General features: G+C 37.4%; 1 long non-coding RNA gene across 4 annotated transcripts in view; it reads right to left on the bottom strand.

The window, feature by feature from the left end:
- Positions 1 to 22,990, bottom strand: part of LOC131419165 (uncharacterized) — a 51,940-nt gene that overhangs the window by 6,004 nt on the left and 22,946 nt on the right. For 2 of the 4 annotated variants that reach the window (XR_009223161.1, XR_009223158.1), the window contains one exon: positions 19,981 to 20,068. This is a non-coding gene — a long non-coding RNA (uncharacterized LOC131419165). Of the gene's footprint in view, positions 1 to 15,208; positions 15,382 to 19,980; positions 20,069 to 22,202; positions 22,267 to 22,990 lie in introns of those variants that run through there. The other 2 variants (XR_009223160.1, XR_009223159.1) reach the window with 2 other exon arrangements.

The following is a 22,990-nucleotide window of genomic DNA, read 5'->3' as shown; positions in this document are numbered from 1 at the left end:
TCACTAAGAAAACTGGTCTATCCAAAGCAAAGTCCAGCACCTTTCTAAATTCTAAGAAGGCAAGGAACCCATTATTTAATTTAATATTTGTTGTTTAGCTAGGAGCAATTTCAAACTCAGCATAGACACAGCTTTTAATTCTGTGTCTGCACTTCACAGTACATTGAGATTCTTTGCATAATTTTTAAAACTACAGCATGTTGATGTTCATCGGTCTTAGAACATAATTTTGCAGTTTTGAATGATGTAAAATAAAGGCTTATAGTTATGTATTTTTGCCTATTACCCACTGGATGCTTGGTCAGAAATACAACATGAACCTGTCTAATGAAGCAGGAACTATTTACACAGGGTTAAGCTTTTAATCTAAAAATGTTTACCGAGCACCAATTACGTACAAGTAATTAGGAAAAGTCTTGGCCCTGTTTCAGAAAGGTGCTAATGGAAAAACAATGTCATTTTTCCATTTAGGCTATAATTCTGTTCAAAAATTAAAGAGCAAATGTTGTGAATCTGACTTTTTTTTTTTTTTTTTGCCTTCTTAAAAATCAATAGGCAGTTACACTGACCCAGGAAGCAAAATAAATTCACGCTAATATGTGAGATTACCATTCAGCAGACAACACAACATTTTACATGCCCCTTTAAACATGTGCTGCTACAGTCATTTCTGAACTCATGGGAAGGATTTCTTCATATATCAAAAAAATATATATATTACCCTTACCTAGCAGACTGAAGGATTTTAAGTGTTCAAATAATCCTTTCAAAAGATGATAAATTATTTTAAATTTTTCTTTCAGGGGATAATATTGTGGTTCAGTGGAAAAAAATATTTTTGGCATTTGGCACCTGAAATAATCTTAGCATCACATCTTTAGTGATATTTCTTGAGCCATACTCTGTTTCATTACACAGATAGCAATGCACGTTGGTTAAGCAGCTTAATAATATTCTTTACATTTGGATAGCCTTTTCCAATTCCAATGCAGGTTATTCTTATTTCACTACTGAGAAAACTGAAGCTAAGAGGGCTAAAAAGCTATGAAGCACAGGCTTGGAGCTATCCGAGTTCAAATCCCAGATTCACAGCTTGCCAAATATGTGATTTGGGGCAAGTTACTTAACTTCTTTTGCTTCAGTTTCTCCGTCAGAGGAATAATCACACCTACCTTACTGGGTTGTTGTGACAACTTGAGTTAGTTAACGTATGTTAGATCCTTAGAACAGTGCCTGGCACATAGTAATGCTACGTCCACATCACAATTGGACTCAGATTTCCGGCTGCGTGTCTAGTGTTCCTTTCACTACAGTAATGTTTCATTTGCACCTTGTCTCACCACTCCCTGTGGTGGCTGATGGGGTACTGGACTGGAAGGGACAGTACTAGCACAGAAGCGTGATCTTTTGTTATAACTTCTACAACATCTTGAAGTAAAAACAATCTACACAATAATGTCAATGTAGACAGTTTATTTAGTAAGCCCTCCTATGGACCAGGCTCAGTACCAGGTATGGACGTGTATTTTTCTACTGAATCTTCACAACAGACCTATTTATCCCCATTTTAGAAATAAGGAAATAGAGGCACCAAGAGGTGGTTGTACAACTAATCAGAGGACAGTGATATGTATCAAAAGGGAGCTTCACATCTGACCTAATAATGGTATCTGTGGAATGAAACAGGAATGTGCTTGATGATATCAAGTGATCTGATACTCAAAGCTTGTCTTCACCAAAGGCCACTGGCCTAGCGGTTATAGTACCCTGCAAAACTGAAATCACAGCTAAAAGTCTTATGAATTTTTAATCTAAAAACAGCTATTTTTCAGTGGTGGATGGATACCCAGTGTAGGTTCCAATAAGTTGAAAATTGAAAGTGAGGAGAAAGTAAGTTAACAGACTCATTAAACTGTCCACATATGTCCTGCATAAATCTTTCTTTTTCCCTACTGTTGTGGACTGAATGTGTGCGTCTAATTCCCAGTATGATGGTGTTTGGAGGTGGGGCCTTTAGGAGGTGATTAGGTCATGAGGGTGGAGCCTTCATGAACAAGATTGGTGCCCTTCTAAGAAGAGGCTAGAGAGCTGCCTGGCTCCTTTTCTTTCATGTGAAGACAAAATGAGAAGTCAACCATCTGCAACCCGGAAGAGGGCTCTCACCAGAACCCAACTGTGCCGGCACCGTGGTATCAGACTTCCAACCTCCAGCACTGTGAGAAATAAATTTCTGTGTTGACAAACCACCCAATTTATGGTATTTTATTATAGTAGGCTGAGCTGACTAAGACACACACTTACAATTATTCTTTAAGGATTTCATTTAATTTACTATTTAAATTACTTTTAATATTTATTGTTTAAGAACTGAATTACATACAAATTTTCTTTTCCCTAATCCAAGGTTAAAATAAATCACCTTGTAATAACAATTGTATGGAATATGGAAACATGATGCTCATATTTTCAGTGCCTTAGGACACTTGGAATCTGGAGATTCTCGCACTGCTACGTCACTCTTTGTATACATGGACGTGGCTCAGCCACCTCAGAGGACAAGAGCTACAAGTAGCCCCAAAACAAAATCATCAGAAGAACAAAAGGGAAGTAGGAATTGGGATTTTAAACAATTTAATCCAAAATATTTGTTTCGTATTGTTCTTGCTTCAGAGTGTCACTTTTGGTCTCATCTAATTTTGGAGTATACAGCACTGGTTTTGTACAGGAATTCTTGGAATCCTGTTGAGCACTCTCTCAGCATAAACCAAACCCAACTGATAATCCAAAACCCGCTTTTTATAGATGCTAACCCCTGATATAATCAAACACAAAATATAAACTCAAGAAATGGAATGCCCAGTCATATAACATGATGTGAGTTTACGTACATTTCACATCTCCTTATATATTAAAAGGAGCCATATTTTTGCCAATGTATAAATCCTGGCTGTCCTGGAAGGCCAGCACTTTCACAGTAATCATTCTGGGGAAACAAGAGGAGAAGAAAAGGAAACTTCAGGAGTAATTAGTTTTTCTGACACTATGGAGCTTCCAACTCCTTTTGGACTGGGTAAGTATAGAGCATTCTTCATCCCTGTAGACTTGCAAGAAAATGCCTCTCCTTCCTTTTCTTATTTTTTTAATTTTTTTGTGAGGAAGATCAGCCCTGAGCTAACATCCATGCTAATCCTCCTCTTTTTGCTGAGGAAGACCGGCTCTGAGCTAACATCTATTGCCAATCCTCCTCCTTTTTTTTACCCCCAAAGCACCAGTAGATAGCTGTATGTCATAGTTGCACATCCTTCTAGTTGCTGTATGTGGGACGCAGCCTCAGCATGGCCGGAGAAGCAGTGCGTCGGTGCGCGCCCGGGATCCGAACCCGGGCCGCCAGTAGCGGAGCGCGCGCACTTAACCGCTAAGCCATGGGCCCGGCCACTGTCCTTCCTTTTCTGCTTTCAAATCACACCAAGCGCTGGCAGAGGCAGAGCTAACAGGAGGGAGAGAATTGGATCCCTGTCCCTTCCTCCCAGATATTCTGATGTAGCTCAACTCTGACAGGAGGAGGTCAAGGTGTGGAGTTTCTGTTAAGTAATAATTTCCAATTTCATTTTTCTAGAATTTTATAGATATTATTTTAAGTTATTATTCTAAAGAAATAAATAGCTAGCATATTTTGAAGCATCTTTAATTAATAGATGTGTTATTTTAAATTGCTGATAAACCACTAAGCTTTAAATAGTAAATATCAAATCATTAACAAATTTAATTGAAATAATCAAGATTTAATGTAAATAAAAAAAGCATGACTAGAAGGGCATTCTGGACTATTCCTCCCTCCCTCCCCAAATCACATTGGGTAAATATGATCATAGATGAATAAGGCCACATACTAACGTGCTTATTTGCTACGTCAACATGCAGCTTAATGTGATTTTAAGCTGACAATCACCCAATTTGGATAACAAAATTCCTAGATTCTACCTGAACTCCTCTGATATGTATGCTAAGATGAACAATGCTTTCATAAGCACGGTATAGACTCAACAAAACAGAGACTACAAAAGGTACAGAAGGATAATATTGTCAGTTCTTCATAGGAGAGAGTTTCTTGTCCAGATAATTGTTTTCCTCCATCTTAATATTGGTTGCTAATCATGAGAACAGTTTTCCTATTCACATTGTCTTACAATTAATGTTCAATGCATTTTTACATGTATTTTAAGACATTTTTGTCAAAACCAAAGAGCAAATAATCCAAATGAGATACTAAAACTGAAAAGTGGTGTTTTCTTTGCCCCAGACATACGTTATATCTCCTCTCTCTCTGGTGCTTGCAAAGGGATTCTGTTCATGGAAACATATGATGATAAAATATGGAGGCAGATTTTTAAAGAACAGCTGAGAACTCTTCCCACCCTGGGTGTTGTCCACCTCAAAGTAGACTAGTATTCTCTACTCCTCTTTGTTTCTTCTCTTTGGTGATAATGGTTTTTCCTTGTACTGAATTGATAAAACTTATGAAATTAAAATTTGTCCTTTAGGATAAACATACACAGACTTTTTCATCTGTTTTAGTTCTGGGTCAATAGGACTGAATTAGCCTTGGAAAATGGTTCCTTGACTCAGTCTTGTTAAGTAATCAAGTGTTCCTTTGCCTGCATTTGCTCCTGTGCCTGCATCTCCATCGGGTTTCTCTCAGAAAGAAGAGGCCAATCAATCCCAGGGTCAGGGGCTGAGGGTGCCATGACACGCCATCTAATGCTCCTTCCGTGAATATATATTGGCACTGTGTTTTGGCAGGACCTTTGCTACCGGGATCTCGTTTTGTGTCTCTTTCCTCTATTCTCCTGAGTCCATGGCCCCCAATCACTCTGGGCCCTCCCATGAGTTTCAAAGGTATCATGATGCTTTACTTCTTTGACATTATTGTTCCCTCTGTTGAATATATTTCTTCTTTTGTAGCATTTTATCATGATTTGCAATCACATACTTAGTTTGTGATTGTTTAATGTTTGTTTCACTCATCAGGCTAAGCTCCATGTAGCAAGGCCTTCATCTGTATTGCTTATCTTTGTCACACCAGTGCCTTGCATAGGTCAGGCACATGATAGACTCTCAGTATTCTGTCAAGGAATGAAAGGTTGTTCAGAATTCTTTACTAATCGCCAAACATTTCCAGTATAACCCACTTTGCATTTATGTATAACATTTAATCAGATTACCATTCATCCTATGTTGGTTATATTTCAGAATGAAATCTCCTAAATGAAAATTTGGGGAGATTTCTCTAGGCTTATTGGTGAGTTCTGGTTGCCAAACTTAACAACTACATTATAATCATTATAGGAAGCACACGGCCTAGGAAGATTGTGAGAAATAAATAATATGATTAGTTTTATGTTGATTCAGTGGATTCTGTTTCAGAGATTAATGTTCTCCTTGTCTTAAAATCTGAAGCTTCATTCATTTATTCATTGATTTATTCAATAAATATTTATTGGGTGCTTTTATATGCCTAGCATTGTCTGAGGTCCTGAGGATTAGGCAGTGAACCAGACATGGCCAAGAGTCTTCTATCGTACAACCACAAATCATTCCCTAAGTTACACACTTCTCTCACCTACCAGCGCAGGTAATCCATTCATCTCATAATGAGCTCTGGACTTTTTAACAGAATAGAAGTAGAAGGACCACTGCTTTTGAAAAAGTAAAGATCTTTGAAAATTTCTTGAGATATACAGAATGTGATAAATACAGATTTGACAAGAAATTGAAGTTAGAAATAACAGACCAGCATAATTAAAGAAAAAATTAAATTTGAAATATGATAAAAGTATCGTAGAGCAGTGATTCTCATCTAGGGGTTACTGTTTGGAATATATCATAATCACCTGAAATGCTCGTTTTTTTTTTTATTTCTTTCTCCAAATGCAACCCCACAAGGTCACACGTGCTCCAATTCTAGAGCAGATTGCCCTACACAGTGATGTATTTTGGGTGATAACCCTTCTGTACTTATTAAACAAAGGATCAGAACTTCTGTTCTCATGAATTATGAAGTTATTGATTCTTAATCACATATCTATATCGCTTTATAATTTTTTTCAATTCTAGAATACATGGGCATTATCCTGTGGGGAGAGATGAGAATATGTTTCATTCATGAGGCAATCAGTTAAAGAATGTTTTTTATAAAGCTCTTTGTCAAATCCATAGCAGAGGATGCTCAAGAAGCAAATATTTTTCGCAGTGATATGAGCAGTGCAATTAATTCATTTCACTTTCTACTCTCGGTATAATCAATAAATCATTACCTCTTTTTCACCAGGAATTTATTTTGGTTATTGTTTTCAACTGTATTTTTGGCTTCCTAATAGAGTCATCTGTTAACATAAATTTGAAAGTTGCAAAGTGTTAGTTAAAATAAAAGAAGAGAGTATTTAGATTTAATCAACTGATTTTACTTTCATTAAACTCCAGTAAGGGAAGAACTGCTCATCGTTTTTGTTGTTGTTTTTACTGAATACTTTGGCTCTCTAAGTTGGCATTCTTAATTAGATATACTAAAACAGGTGTTTGGTATTAACCAAACAACAAATAACAATTAAATAGTTGTATGGTGGATTTAAAGTGTGCATGTTAAGAAAATAAAATAGACTCAAATAAAATTGAAATAAATCAATGGAACTGTAGTTCACTTTTTAGAGGAGCCTTTATAATTGTCCTATGTTACCAACTGGTCACTTGCAAAATGAAGATCACAATATTAACTTCTGTATTAACTGAAACAGTAAGTCTTATTCTCTGCAAAATACATTTTAATATGCGTAAAAATCTCATTTCTTTAGTGATATTTGATGTGTCAAAATATACCTACTGAGTTTACAAGCCAATTCAAACTACTGTAATATTAGATATGCTTATCATGATACCCAATGCTGCCTTGCTTTCCCTCCCAGATATTCTGATATTCCTCTAGGAGAGTGACTTATTCCCTTCATCTTGCCACCAATCATCTGTCTGAGCCCTATTAAGAATGCAAAAATTTTATTTTTAAAACCACTACTTTCTTTTCTGTTTCCTCCAATTTGCCTTGGAGGGAGATGCTCACTGTCTACCAGACCTGGTCAGTTCCCTCCCAGATTGCCTGTGCTCTCTGTCTGGAATGTCCCACAATGACTTTTCAGGTAAGATTTTTCTGGGTAAGACAGCACCTGAGCCATTCTCATTGTGATTCTAAAAATTCATAAAACTTCATCAATCCTTAAATAGTAATAATTTCTGCCTGAGAAAGAGTATCATTTAATTCAATAACTTCAACTGAAGGTTGCATTTTTTTCTTCTGTACAAATTTTGTGTATCAAAGTATATTTATTAAGAAAATTAAGCATCTTGTTTTTATTTACTCTGTTTCCAAGTCTTTAAAAAATATCATTTAGTGATTAGAGACTACTATAGAAATTAAGCAATATTTGGGATAAATGTCTATATAGACACAGGCATGATTCATTTTCATGGAGTTCGCTAATTCATTCAGCAAACAAGGACTTTTAAAAGACTTTTTGTAATATGTTCAAGAAGAAAAGATGAATATAAGAGAATAAAGAACAGAGAATTTCTCCAGAGAATTGAAAGAAAGAAAGAAAGAAAGAAAGGAGGGAGGGAGGAAGGAAGAGAGAAAAAAAAGGAAGGAAAAAAGGAAGGAAAAGGAAGAAAGAGTCAAACGGATGGTATAGAATGGGAAAAATATAATATCTGGAATTGAAAAATCAATGGATGTGTTTAACAGATCATTAGACATGAAAAAACCAGAATTAGTGAAGTGAAAGTTCAATTGAAAAATACACAGAATAAAAGAGAAAGAGAAAAATAATGGGGAAAAAAAAAAAACAGGTGAGAGTATAAGATACTTGTAGAACTCACTTACAAAGGCAAACATCCCTATAACTGAAGTTCTAGTTTGAGAGAAAAGAGAGAATTTTCCAAAAACTGACTTTGAAAAATACACATTATCTTCAAAGAAACAAAAATAAGACTGATAGCTGATGCCTGAAAGAAATGATGGAAACCAGAAGGCATCTGCAAGTGCTAAAGAAAGGAACTGCCGGGAGAGAATTCCATAACAAGCAAAATATCCTTTTCAAATGAAGATGAAAAAAAACACCTTCAGATGAACGAAAACTGAGAGAATTCACTGCCAGTAGATAAATAGGGTAAGAAGCACTTAGGGGAATTCTTCAGGCAAGAGAAAAGTGATCCCAAGATGGAACCATGGAAATGCCAGAATGAATGAAGAAAGGGTAAATATAAACGAAAATTGAATTTTAAAAGTAGCTGTGATGTCTTGTCGAATTTAAAATACGTGTTGAACCAAAATGCATGACAACAGTGACACAAAAACAGAAGGCAGATAAATTGGATTAAATAGTTAAGTTCTAGCAGTATGAAATGACAGCACGGGAGGAAGCAGGAGAAATTTAAAAAGTAGTTCTAATAACTTAAAATCACTCCAGTCCGGGACATTTCAGAGAAGGGAAGGTGGTCCTACACACCTCAATAGCCCCTCAAGGCATCCCTGTCTGCAGCCACACATGTTCCTAACGATGGCAGAATTTCTTTAAGAGAATGTGAGAGTCTACCTTGTATTGACCTTTTTGGAAAGTTTTCACCCCAAAACAGTAAATAACAACAGTTTGAGTACTTAACAGAGTAACTCCAGTTATCTGGAATATTTCTATACTTTTAACAACACACTTTACTTTAAATCTAACCCTTGGAACAAAAGGAATGCCTGAATTAGGAAGTTTGGTGAGCCTAAGAGTTCAGTGTGACTAATAATATAGATAAAAGAACAAGATTTTAGGAATTTTTTGAACATTTCTTTTCTTTGTCTCAACAACATCAATATATTGAGCAGCTCATGTTCAGTGTTCTTCTTTGAAAACCATTGACCTCTTCTCAGGCCATCACCTTTAAAGACATTGGAAATTTGTTTATTAGATGTAATACCCTCTATTATGCACTTTTTTCTCCTTTGCCCAATTGAGTTATTCCAATGTGATTACAGCTGCTGGTCCTTTTCAGCCTGGCATAATGAGGTTCTTTACCATCAAGGTCAAGTTGTGTTTTGCTATGGACGGATGTGGGAAGTCAGTGACTGAAGGCTGGACACGAGGCAGGGTGGAATCAAGGTTGGATCAGTTTTCCTGCTCCTTAAATATTAGTGCTTGCAGTCTTCATTAAGTGTCATCAAAAGATACCCTACAATAAACAAGATATAAACAGAAGGTGTGGATTCTATTCCTGAAATTGATTAACTTTGGACAAGCCACAATCCCTGCACTGTGAGTGCATTCCTTTTCAAGTAGAATTATATAATACAGTTCTCTTCCTGTCACTAGGGATGTGGTGAAGATAAATGAGGGGATCTATGCAGAATGTGCTAAAGTCCTTGAAAGACGCTGTATCAACTGGGTGTGATTTTCTGTTTGTCGTCGCTGTCATCTCCCGTGCCCTTCTCCATTAGCAATCATTACTGTGCTCTGATGGATTGGTGCAGCAGTGAAGCTGAGACAGTGAGATTTAAACAAGAAATTAAGAAGCAACAGGATTTGATAAACCAATTCAGCATTAGAAATCAGAAACAGGGGAGCTTCTTTCTGAGGAGGAGATCAGCCAATTATGAGCAGGTCTTAGAAGGCAATATTAAGAGAATGTTAATATTCCCTTTACCTACTCCCACCAGCATCCTCCCTTCCCTTTCACCTTTCAGGTCAGGGGACAGCAGTGAGGAGCCTCGGGTAAATTCAGAGGCAGGGAGGGGTGAGGAGTTTGAGGCTATATCGACTTTGTGAGTGGGCACAACATTAGCCAGCACTAGCCGCCCTGGGTTGGAGTCAGCAGCTTCCCATGCTAGGATGAGATGTGACGAGGCATACAAGTTCTCTCAACCACACCCACAGAGCGTGAAAGTATATTTTATAGTCACTCTTAGAGAGACATAAAGCCATATTTCCAGGAAGTCTATGAGTATCTAAACTCATTACGTTAAATGACATATGTGGATGATGAACATGAGACCCTTCCCTTGTCCTTCTCTGTCAGCAGTAACTATTGTGTCTGCTGGACTGATGCATTGGGACAAGGGGACAAGAACTCAAGGGTGGAATAAAAAGTCTGGAGACTCAGGCAGTGCAGAAGGCAGTGAAGAAGACTCCCCGAGGAGTCACTATGTGGGGGCCCTTGGCCTTCAGGAGAGCTGCATGGGAACCTCAGGGGACCCAGAGCTTCGGGACCTGAGAATTCGAATGTGGGCAATCCTCAGATGGTGCCATCATGTGCTTCTAGAGAAGGATCAGTGCCTTCCAGGAATCCAGTCCTTCAGTGCCTTTGAGGCCAGGGGAAGATAAAAAGAGAATTGATTAGTTAAAATGTCAAGGTTTTGATGCAATGAATTGATTAAGGTGTACTTGTATATTTGGGGCCTTGGATAACAAAATGTCTCAAATTTTTATGTCTCTGGGGAGAGGAAAAGTGGGAGACTTCATCATAAATTCATAGGAACAGATTCTTATTGCACAACTAAATTGGCAAACAATTTCTGACAAATCTCTGCCAAAGGTAGCACTTAGCATTTCTATATAGATGCTGGAAATATATCACTGACAACTTGGCACTGCTTACTCTGAAACTTGTGTATCTTCCACTCTGCAAGTGTGCAGAGCAGAATACGCACGCCTGTGACCTCTGGGATGGAGATTCAGCCATTACAGAGTGAGCACCTACTTTGAGTTTAATGTCTGTTCTTCTATTACATATGGTATCTTGTTATTTCCCACACCAACCCTATGAAGTAGGGATTATTACCATCCATTCACAGATGAGGAAAATGAAGCTCAAAGAATTTTGAATGACGTATTTAACATCCCACATGAAAATGTGGCAAAGACAGTCTAGGAACCAGGATCACCTATCCCCAAGTTTGTTTTCTATATAGGAGCCATTTCCATTGACTGTTTTTTAAAAGATTCAACATATTGTCATGCTCAGCAGACAAAGACAGAAAAACAAAAAGCGGTATTAAAAATTCATGCATATCAGGATTTTGAATTTTGGAGTTATAGCAGCCAGGGCATTTCCTGCAACCATGGAAAACAGAAAAAAGAAAAAGAAGCAAAAATAGAGAAATGGGGCAACCTAGTATTGGGACACCTCCCTCATATTATCTACTTAACACATTCAGCAGATGCAACTGAAAATGTGAGTGATTTTCAGTTTTAGTTGTTTTTGGAAACAACCTAACTTGCTTCACACTGGCCCTCATCCTCTTATCCATTGTGTTGGCTGTGGTTTCCACTTATCCGTCCAAAGGCGCTCTTAGCTCACATGAGCTACAGAGCACAAGGGAAGGAGGAGAAAACACAGCTGCACATGTGAAATGCTCCATTTTTTTGTCAGGAAGAGAGGTCACTGAAATTACATATAAGAGAAGACCCCAAAAGCTAGAATGATGATCCAGGACTACCCCTCATTATTTTATAGTCATATTTTTTACAGAACTTCAAGGAAAATATAAAGCCTCTCTCTTTTTTAGGTGAGAAAACAGATGCTCAAAAATGACCAGAAACTTACAGGGGAGGAAATTATGGGAAAGGTGGTTATAGGTTACCTAAGTTGACGCAATAAAACCACTATAATATTATTAAATTAAATAAAATATTCAAACTCCGCCAATAAAAATGTATATCTTTCCCTCTATCTTCAAGAAAAGAATTAAAATGGGTAGTAAATAACTTCTGCTCCAGTAAAATCATTTTTGCCACTTTTGTCTTTTTATCCATCTCCATAGTTTTGAATTCTATTTAAAGTTGTGAATTCCAATCTATCTATTTTTTCATTGGGGAAGCTGGGTCAAGACAGTTTATGTGAGTTACCCAAGGGCAGAGTCATTAATGTGTTATAGCTAAGCTGAAAATCCTGGTCTCTTTTTTTCTAGATTTCTCCTTTCCTCCTTGCCAATCTACTTTATCACTTCTGTCAAATTTGGGTTCAATTCTGTTCAAGGAAGTCTTTCCTAATTAATCCTGATCCTTGATCACTGTCTTGTCCAATACTGCTTTAAACATTTAGTTATTATGGTTATATTATAAATTCTAAAAACAGATGTTAAACAAATCCATTTCACTAAGTAGCTCTGCTTTTTAAAAGCATAAATGTTGTTCCTTGTAAACATAAAATATTTTTGACTATAAGCACTTTGTAATAATAGTTTGATTTTATTTGACAAAAGGGCATGCTAACAGAATTCTATACAGTAAGTGGGAAAATGGAAATTTGCTATTGGGAAAATGGAAATTTGCTATTGGAAAATTTTTCCAAGTATAGGATATAAAAACTTACCCATATTTTTCCTACGATTTAGGGTGACTGATAACTCTGTTGATATTAGGATTTTGTTATATTTCCCTGCCCTGATAGTTGATCACATGTTAGGCTTATGTCTACAGGTATTTCTGTTTGAATAAATAAGGATTTGCAACCTAACTGGAACATTATTTCATGGTAAATTAAGGGAATCCAAAGCATTAATCTTATGGACAAATTATGCAGAAATAACAGTCTCTATGTGTAGTATAAGAGTCAGGCAAAATATTTGACAATTTAATAAGAATAAACAGTTTTTCTATTTATCTGTTACAGTAGAGAATGGCAAGATGGGTTAACAAAGCCAGATTGTCTTTTGCTTTAGGTATAATAGAAGAGAATTGAGCCAAGGATGCTCAAGTGTGTTTAATGGTGATCCACAGGAAGTGTCATGGTGCTATTTTATTCATTCTATCTGCCAAGGAACAAAATCTAAACGTAACCAGTGAGAAAGAACATAGCAGGCAAAGAAAGTACAGTATTTATGCTACTGTGATGTTCAAGTTCAAGAAAAGATAAAAATGCCATTCTCAAGGTAAGCAAGTAGGGAAAGATGCAGTAGTTTGCAGACTATGTTGAAGGTAAGCATAGTCTCTATAAAAAACTATTTACAAAAAGTACTTGGAGCATGTGCTGCACTAAAGACTAAAAGCTATCTGCAAATAGTATTAGGGGCTTTGAAATGAGCCAGATGCATTTCATCATAGAATCACATCAGACAAGAAACCTCCATGGCTCGCCCAGAGGAAGGTCAACAGAGCTGGATAGGACACCAGACTCAATTAGGGAGAATTACCAGATCCTTACTGAAAGTTTATCTTGTGATCTCCAATATTTAAATATATAAATGTGTAAGTTAATGCACTGTGAAAACAATTCCCTGCCAGAGATCAATAGCTTAGCACCAACAAGAGGGGAATTTAAATGTATTATAGGGTCTGCTCTGCTACCTTCTCTGTGCAGGGGGTTATAAAATAATGATGTGCATGTTTCATCTATAATAAGGTAGTGGAATATTAATGTTTTTCTTAAATCAATAACCAGCCTCTCCAATTATAAATCGTAAAGTTTCACCCTAAAAGGAGAGGCCATATGCTATAGACTGAATGTTTGCGTCCCTCCCCAAATTCATATGTTAAATCCTAATGCCCAATGTGACGGTGTTTGAAGGTAGGGCCTTTGGGAGGAGATTAGGTCATGAGGATGGAGCCCTCGTGAATGAGATTAGCGCCCTTTTAAAAGAGACCCCAAGAGGGGGCCGGCCCTGTGGCTTAGTGGTTAAGTGTGTGTGCTCTGCTACTGGCGGCCTGGGTTCTGATCCTGGGCGCGCACCACTTGTCCGGCCATGCTGAGACGGCATCCCACGTATAGCAACTAGAAGGATGTGCAACTATGACATACAACTATCTACTGGGGCTTTGGGGGGGAAAGGGGAAAAAAAGGAGGAGGATTGGCAATAGATGTTAGCTCAGGGCCAGTCTTCCTCAGCAAAAGAGGAGGATTGGCGTGGATGTTAGCTCAGGGCTGATCTTCCGCACACGCAAAAAAATAAAAGAAACCCCAAGAGCTTCCTTGCCTTTTCTGACATGTGAGACTGCAACAAAAAGACAGCTGTCTATGAACCATGAGGCAGGCTCTCACCAGGCACCAAATTTGCTGGCACCTTGATCTTGGGCTTCCCAGCCTCCAGAACTGTAAAAAATAAATTTCTGTTGTTTATAAGCCACCCAGTCTATGGCATTCTGTTATAGCAGCCTGAACTGACTAAGACAGCATGTCTAGGATTTTTGGACCCCTGGAGTCCCACCAAAATCTACATTAGTTTCCTAGGGTTCCCTCAACAGAGTACCACAAACTGGGCGGCTTATAACAACAGAAATTTATTCTCTCACATTTCTGGAGGCTTGATGTCCAAAATCAAATGTTGGCAGGGCCATGCTTTCTCTGAAGGCCTTAGGGAAGGATCCTTCCTTGTCTCTTCTAGCTTCCGGTGGTTGCCGTCAATCCTTGACATGTTACCTTCTAATAATCTTGACTCAAACTGGCTAACTGTACTAGATTAGTTCCTTCCAGTTCTCCAGTGAGGCCACCATGTATTTTTTTAATCCAAAACTTTTCCATAAAATAGATTCCCCAAAGCAAAAGTATACTAATATATTTATTTAATAGAAATTTCCAGTTAACCCTCCAAAAATTTTGTAGCAATTCACTTCCCCATCAACAGTGTATCAGCGTACCCATTTCTTTATCGCATTGTCACCACTGGATATTATTAATTTTTAGCTTTTTGTAAAGCAGAGGGTAAAAAATGGTCTCCATTCATTTTTGCAAAACTATTTTGAGTTTTAGCACAAGAGTGACCCCATAGCAAATCCTTGTTTTACAGTCTGGAAAAAAAATTGTATGTGTATGTGTGTGTGTTTGTATGCTTTCCAAAAGACAAAAGAAATTACAGTGTTGGAAGGTAAAGGAGATGAACCGATGTTTAAACCTAAGAAAAGCAACCTGGGTGATGACAGAGCTTTCATCTCTAGACACCTTCTCTCAACGAACAGCCAGAGGTCGGCACTGGATCCTTGGCTATGAAGTCAGGGAAAGAATACCTGACTCTTAGCTACTAAAAGGAGAGTAGGAAGATCAATGAGCTCATATCTTTAGCACATTTGGACATCCCTGGGAAAAGATGCTTTCAAAATGCAAGATGTTTTAGCTTTGTTCCATAGATTACATAACACAATTTCAAAATATGCAGCACTTATTTTCTAAGGAACTGCAAAAATTTCACTTTGTACATGAAAAGAATCTCATTAAAAAATTCATTGCACTTATTATGTAAGATGCATATCATAACTGGATACTTTTCAGCTTTATTCTCTTTGCAAGGGGCATCTGACATCCTCCATCTTAATCATTTCCAATTCTACTGATGTTCTTTAGGAGATATTGCATTCTAGAGTCCTTGAGAGGAAAAAAAAAAAGATGAGAGATGATTAAAAAGAGGTCAAAGATATGCAAATGTGGGTTTCCTATGGGGATGTGGAACTGTCCAGTTTGGTGTAAAAATTCCCCTCAGGTAAGGCTGGTCAACCAGAGTATTTGTAATTGCACTGAAGAATTTTGAACAATTCTGAGCAAGCTAGCTGAAATGTTGTTACTTTCATGTAAAAGTCCCTGGAATTGGTTTCTACATAAGGAGTAAACATTTTTTCACTGGGAGCAATTATGAAATATGTCACTTCAAATATTCGGCGTGGGCTGAGATGCTTATAAGAGGACTGGCCTGAGAGCAGATTACTTAGGCTGGTCTCCACAATGCCTTCCAATTGGTTCAGTGAAAATGACTCTCAGGTAAGTTGTTTGGTTTTCTAGAGACCTGCTTAAATCATGCTTACCACTTACCATTTAATGAGTATTTTAAGAAAAAACAAACAAGTAATACCACAAATGTAATGTAATTGCAGGTGATGCCTCTCGAGCTCTGTTTTCCAATTTCTCTCATTGTATTTATGAGTATCCTGATATAGCAAAGAAAATGTATATTTACACCTGTAGGTCTGAGCATAGTTTGTAGCCAGAAAATTATCTCATCAAATTGCATTTGGTTGATGGTTCTAAGAGAATGGAATAGTCTCTAGAAAGATGAAAGTGGGCTGGTTTTCCTCCACTTTATGGAATCCTACAGCCAGGATCAACAAGAAGAGGATGGATTTTGGAGGCAGACAGATTTGAATCAGACCCTGAGGTCATTGCCTCCTCCCCGGGCCTGGAACTCTCCTTCTGCAAGTATCCACATAGCTAATTCCTTCACCTCATTTAAGTCTTTGCTCAAATGCCACCTTCTCAATGAGGCCTACTCTGCCCATCTTATTTAAATTGCAACCCATACCCTACCTGGAACTCTGGATTTTCCTGTTCTTTTTATTTTTACATATTAGGTGTAATCTTCTAAGATACTTTATCATGTATTTATCTTACTTTAATATTAATCATCTATTTTTTTCTCCCAGACACAATCTCCTCAATGGCAGGAAATTGTAGTATATTTCATTGCTGATATATCTCCATACCTACAACTGTGACCTGAAAATAGTGAGTGCTCAAAAAAATACCTGGTGAATAAATAAATAAAACACCTGCTAGAGTTTTTGGTACATAATAGGCTCTCAAACATATACTTCCCTTCCCTTCTTTCCCCTTCAAGCAGTTAAAGCTAAATATAGATTCTTGCTCAAGCTTTTCTTGCTATTATAATGTCATGTGTATAAATTCAGTGACTAATGCCATTGAGTTCTGAATCCTTCTGCTATTTTCTTTAAGAGGTACCATCATCTGTAAGACTGTAAAAAAATAAAAATAACACTATCTATAATAAGGATTTTGAAAATGACAACTATCTTAATGGAATACATAATCTATTCTTTTAAAAAATGCCTAGAGAAAGAAATTCCACCATCCTCCTCAAGATTTATTCAATGTCTAACCGACCCTCCAGTATCTATTTACCATTTATTTTATGCATCCAATTTTCTTCTTATCTTGTTTTCATTGATTATATTTTTGCCTGATTGATTTCTCATGATATTGTTGGAGGAGTTTTTGTGTTGTCTAGTCCTACTGTACAAAGGATCTTTTCAGTCCAACTTTCCTGTTGATCCATGCAAGGTAGATTCTTCTTTGGTTTAAGTCCAGAGGTTGACATTTTCCAAATCTCTCTTTAGAATTAGGTATTTGTCATAGGTTGGGTTCTTCAGGAAGCGGACACCGAGATGGAGTTAAGTCAGCAATAGGTTTACTAGGCAGTAACACGATTGGGAAAGGAAAAGAGCACAAAGCATGATTGGGCAGAGGGAGCTGCCAGGCTGGAATGAACCTAAGAAAGTTTCTACCATGGGGGACTGTGGAGCAAGGATTACCCATTAGAGGAGCCCCACTTTGGGCAGAATGGACAGGCCCTGTACCACTGCCTACCTCAGTCATTAGCAGGGGTCACCCCAAGGAGAGCAGTACCTCGGCTCTAAACCTGAGGACGATCCAGCAGGCACTGAGAGCAGGAGGCTGCCAGCTCTCTTGTCTTGAAGGAGGATCTGAGCAGTGCATCTCCCTGTCTGCACAGCACTGTAGCCCACGCTGTCATCGCCCTGCCCAGATCTCCTTGGCACTCCCCCTCCCCGTGCATGCTGATGACTTCCTTGTGCAGGCACCTGTGACATGTCACAGCAGGAGTTCTCTGACGCTTGCCCTGTGTGCACAGCAGGTCAGAGGTGCTGGGGAGTTGTTGTCTCAAGAACAGCCCTCATCCAAGGAAAGAAGGGAATTGGAGGAAAATATAACCCACCATTCTCCTCCTTAGATGGGACAACTCTGACACTTGTTCTACACAGTCTCCCAGAGGTCACCAGAGGGATTGAGCCCCAGCCATCTGCAGCATTAACCTGCTCATTAATGCACTCTGTATTGACTTTTCCCCCTTCCCTGTCTCATTTCTCTATCCCCCTATCAGCACTTCTGGGGATCGCCTCCCAAGTGAATTTAGACTCAAGTCTTTGTCTCAGTGTCTGCTTTCTTGGGGAATCCAGCCGAAGACAGATATCTAGCTCTGTATGTGGTGTATAGCACTCTGCCCACTGACTGAGGTGAGACTGGGAGTCAGGAATCCCAGAGGATATTGAGTAATCGGTCCTAATAACCCCAAGGAGGTCAAATAACTTGACAAAGTTTACTCAATGAATTAATGGGAGAGCCAGAAGTAAAGCCCAAGAGTTCATTGATTGATTTTGGGTTAGTTGAATTCTAATCATATATAAGGGGGCTAATGAACATTTAAAGTAGACAGGAGATGTTGTTCTTTACATATATATCCTGTGGTTTCCTCTAAATAGGATACATCACTTTCTACTGAGATGTTACAATAACACTACTTAATGCTCTTATGCCTTTGAGTTTTAGTAATACTTTCATTTATTTAATCCCATTTTTTTCACAGTCACCTGGTCATACAGCTAGAGATTTAGGGCTTCACTTCATTATGAATAAACTCAGGTTTAGAGAAATTAAATGTCTTCATTTGCCTATGGTTAAATTGTTAGTAACTGGAAGAGATAGGACTCATGCCTGTATTTTCTTACTCCAATATAATCACCTTGGCATTTTATCTTCATTTTTTCAAATCCACACACAGGCACAGCAATTATTTTCCCTTTTTTCCCCTTTTAGCATCATCAAGATATTTGTTCCATATACGTACATTTTTATACTGCCATATTTGCATTCTGCTGATCTCTAGGTGGAATTAACACAATAATAAACAGAAAGAAGAAAACTCCCAAGTGATACAAATATCTGAATTTAGTTATTAGTTTTGCTATTTTCTATCAAAATTTTCTACAATGCTGCTGACAGAAAAATGAGTGGCTTATTTCCTCTGCTACTTGTATTAGCTTTACCTTCTGACTAAGATAGGGTTCAAGAAAAAAGAAATGAAAAAATAAATCTAATAAGAGGAGTGAAGAAAAGTCACTTGAATAATCTACTTGAAAAGAAATCTTTGAAAAGTTTTCCTACTTTAGACCTACATGTAGAAAAGCCATAATTACTCAGTGTGTACAATACACCCTGATATGAATTTTGAAGAGTTCTCTACAAGCCATCTTTTCACCTCATCTCCAACTGTAATCATTTAATCATATAGAATGCAGTGCCTACCATGTATGCAAACTTGGAGGGCAAAAACAAATATTAAATTATATTTTGAAAGGGAAATATTTAATTTCAAGTTTTAGTAGTGGAAATTAAGGCTGGTTGTTTTCTTCAGAACAAACTGAAATATGAGCAGAAATGAGTGGTGCAAATATGAATATAAAATGAGGGACTCTGATGAAATAAGTCAATCACTTGCATCCTAATTAGCAGGACAATTATACCTGACTGTGGAAATTGTTTGTCAGGATCCTTATGGTCCCGACTCTAGCCAGAGCTATGCAGTTGGTGCCTGGGCATGGAAGTTGAGGTCACAGCTAAGAAGTCTCCTTTGACTACCCATACTCCCTACCCTGGGAATTGACATCCCCAAAACTAAAACCTAAAGTCCTTCCAGAGAATATATTCTTTCTCTTGGATACAGACCAAGGAAACCTGCAGGAAGGAGAATATTCCATAGCCCTTAGGAAAATCAGGTCTGCATTAGCTGATCTCAATCATTTAAGACCAGCAGTAGTGCTCAGGAAAATGACCAAAAGATCACGTCTAAGGTGATCAAGATAAAACAGACCAGTTCTCTTTCAAAGAATTCCTTGTGTCCTGGTTGGCCCTGTTGAAAACTTATCCTGAGTTTCTGCCTGAATTCCAAATTGCTGATTTTGGATCTCTGACCTATAGCCATGTCTCTGTGATAAATCCGAAATAGAGCAGACCCCAGGCCATCTCTAGCCCCTCTCACCTGGTATCTGCCTACCATTGCCCCATTACCTAATGGCTTAGGAAGTCCTTCCATGCTCCTAGGGGGATTTCAGAATCTGACACAAAAAGAAACCATGCTCAAAGTCCCAAAGAATCACTCACCTTACTAGATAAAGAAGGCTCATATTTCTCCTCATCTCAAGTGCACCATTCAGTTGTGCAGGCTGTAGATGATAGTCTTTGAGCTGGTCTGGCCAGAGAGGATATAAAGATTTTCCAGTGTAAGAAATATCAGTCCAGATCCTGCTCTGTGAACAAGCTCCTCTTTGGTAAGCAATATTTGTGGGAGACAGACTTCTGCATGGAAAAGTCAGTGCATCTGTCAAAGGCTAAGTCTATGCCCAAAGCTGTCTCTACTCACTTGGCAGCAAAAAACGATTCTAAAACTTGACCATAGCTTTCAGGAGAATCAGGATTTATTGGAACAAGTATCCAAATAACAACAATCTAGAAATATCAGCCATGTCAATGGCATCACCGTAGATCTTATCACTGGCGTGTAGCTATGGCCCAAGTCAGTCTTCTCTTTCAGTATAGCTTTAGTTTTAAATGATAATACCTTATATTTGTATAGAACCTGAGAGGCCTCTAAGTGCTCTCACAATGCATTACTTCTATTTTATTAGGGAGGCATGCCAAAAACAACTTTCACTATTTTAAAGATAAACAAAGTAAAGATCATATTAGTTAAATAACTTACTCCCAAATGACAGTTATTAGATGGCAACGCTAGGATTTAAACCAACATTTGACTAACTTCAAAATACACTTTATAGAAAACTGAGGTCCAAGTTTCCAAAACTAACTCACAGGAGAGCCCAGTCAAGAAACAAGGATTTCCAATCCTTAAGGATTATTTGTATTACTCAGCAGACTCTGAGTATATTTCTGTATATTTGAGTTTGCAGACATACAAAGTTTTGAGTCTCCATAGATGAGAAACTAATTATCAATGTAGTGTTTACAGAATTCACTCAAACCATGAAGAGAAATACAACACTAAAAAGTCTTCAGGTGACATAATCATGCAATTTCAATGTGATAACCATTGAGATATTTCCCTAACATGGAGAAGGGTAACTTATTGGTGTATCACAGTTTGATGAAACTATCCTCAAAGATAATCAAATCTTTGGCCATGAAAGTTATTGCTCATAAAGCAACCTGCTCTTATCAAATAGGTTTTCCAGGGCTTCTATGTAGAAAAGAAAATACTAAAGGATAACTACATAATATTCTCTTTTCTCTGCACGTTTTTATTTTTTCTGTTTACAATTTTCTGTAAGGAATTCTTTACGTGCACAAAATCTTATAAACCAAAGACATAGCCTCCACAAGGGAATTCATCCACATAGAATAAAATTCCCATGATGGGAAGGTGGTTACAAAAGAAACTGAACGTGTGAAATAGTATGATTTTGTTTCTGTCAAGTCTTCCCCAGATAAAAATTGTCTGATAAATTCTCTTCAGATCCGTGGAGACATTATAAATCTTCTAAAGCAGGCCAGCCCCACCTTCCTTCTCCTAGCTGGGAATGGTTTTTATTTTCAACATCTAAACAATGTTTCCTAGTGTTTTTAGAATCACACTAGTTGATATTGCTGCTGTTCTGTTTTGAATGAGAATCCATTAACTGTTGACTTCATCTGGCAGTGAAAATGTTCCGAGAGACTAAAACAATTTGTGATAAATTTTCTTTTATAGCAGAGTAAATGACGGTGGAAACTAAACTGCCAAACTACCAGAGAAAAGAGTTTTTAACTGCCTAACTCTAGTTCTAACACGTTATAGGAAACTTTGAAGAATCAGCAGAAGCTTTATTTAGCTCAACAGGAAAAAACACTAATATTTGGACTTCTTGTTGTATTCAATTTTAGTTTCCTAACACGTGGACAGTTTTGCTTTATTTCTCAACTCTCAGCAAAGAGAGAAGCAATTACCTTAGTCCAAAGTTGTTTTTGTAAAAGGTTATTTTGATGATCATGGTGAAACCATTAAAAATAGTCTTGCTTTCAGGACTGGAAAAGGAAAAGGACTTTATCAAACTTAGAAAACAGTGGCATTACTGAATGGGAATTTCAACACAATGTTAGACCTTTGGAAGTTCTAGATAAAAATTCTGCTTGAAATAGAAAAGACAAACAAAAAACACCCCAAAATGAACAATAAACATATACTCTTCATGAAGTTAAGGAAGAAAGATATCAGCTAACCACATTTTTTATTAAGCTTTCCTATTTAAAATGTCCGTGAATTTAACAGGTGTTTTTATATTATTGGAGTCTCTGTAGGGCTGTCACTAATATGATTGAAATCCTCTTACTTAGTTCACTTCTTTGACTACTGAGGTTTCTTCTCTTCCAACTGAAGTATAAGTCACAAATATGGGATCCTACAGAAATGAAATAAAACTTATGTTCACACAAAAACTTGTACACAAATGTTTATAACAGCTCTATCCACAAATGTGCTTGAACAAGTGACTAGATAAATAAACTGTGGTACATGGAATATTCAGCAATAACAAGGAACAAAATATAGCTACACGCAGCATCATGGACGAATCTCAAAGTCATTAAGATGAGTGAGAGCAGTTGATCTGAAAAGATGACAATATACGATTCCACTTATATCACATTCTCAAAAAGTCAAAACTATTATGATAGAAAACAGCTTAGTGGTTGTCAGGGGTGAGAGATGGTTTAGTTGCAAAGGAGAAGCATAGGAGGAATTGTTTGTGTTGATATAACCGTTCTCTCTTCTAAATGTAGTGGTGGTTGTACAAACCTCTACATGTATTAATACTATACATTCATAAAACTGTATAACAAAAGAAAAAAGCCAATTTTACTCTACGATAATTTTGAAAATACAATTTATTATAAAAAATAATAAAAAAATATTTTTAAAAAATTATTTCACTACCTTTCCTCCTTCTGGAATCCCGTAGGAAGAATTCTCCTACTATTGGCAGCTGACAAAAAATTTTTTTTCTGTAATTTCTTGGACCTTCTCATATTAAAACTAGCTTATCCTTCTTAAGGTAAAATCTGGTGATGCTCGTGTTAGTGACGCCACTATCAACTATTCGATCGGTGCTAGGCATTATTC

The sequence above is a fragment of the Diceros bicornis genome, chromosome 20 (assembly GCF_020826845.1).
Source record: "Diceros bicornis minor isolate mBicDic1 chromosome 20, mDicBic1.mat.cur, whole genome shotgun sequence".
Classification (NCBI taxonomy): Eukaryota; Metazoa; Chordata; class Mammalia; order Perissodactyla; family Rhinocerotidae; genus Diceros; species Diceros bicornis.
The sequence above is the reverse complement of the archived record's forward strand: the minus strand, read 5'-3'. Positions and strand labels throughout refer to the sequence as shown.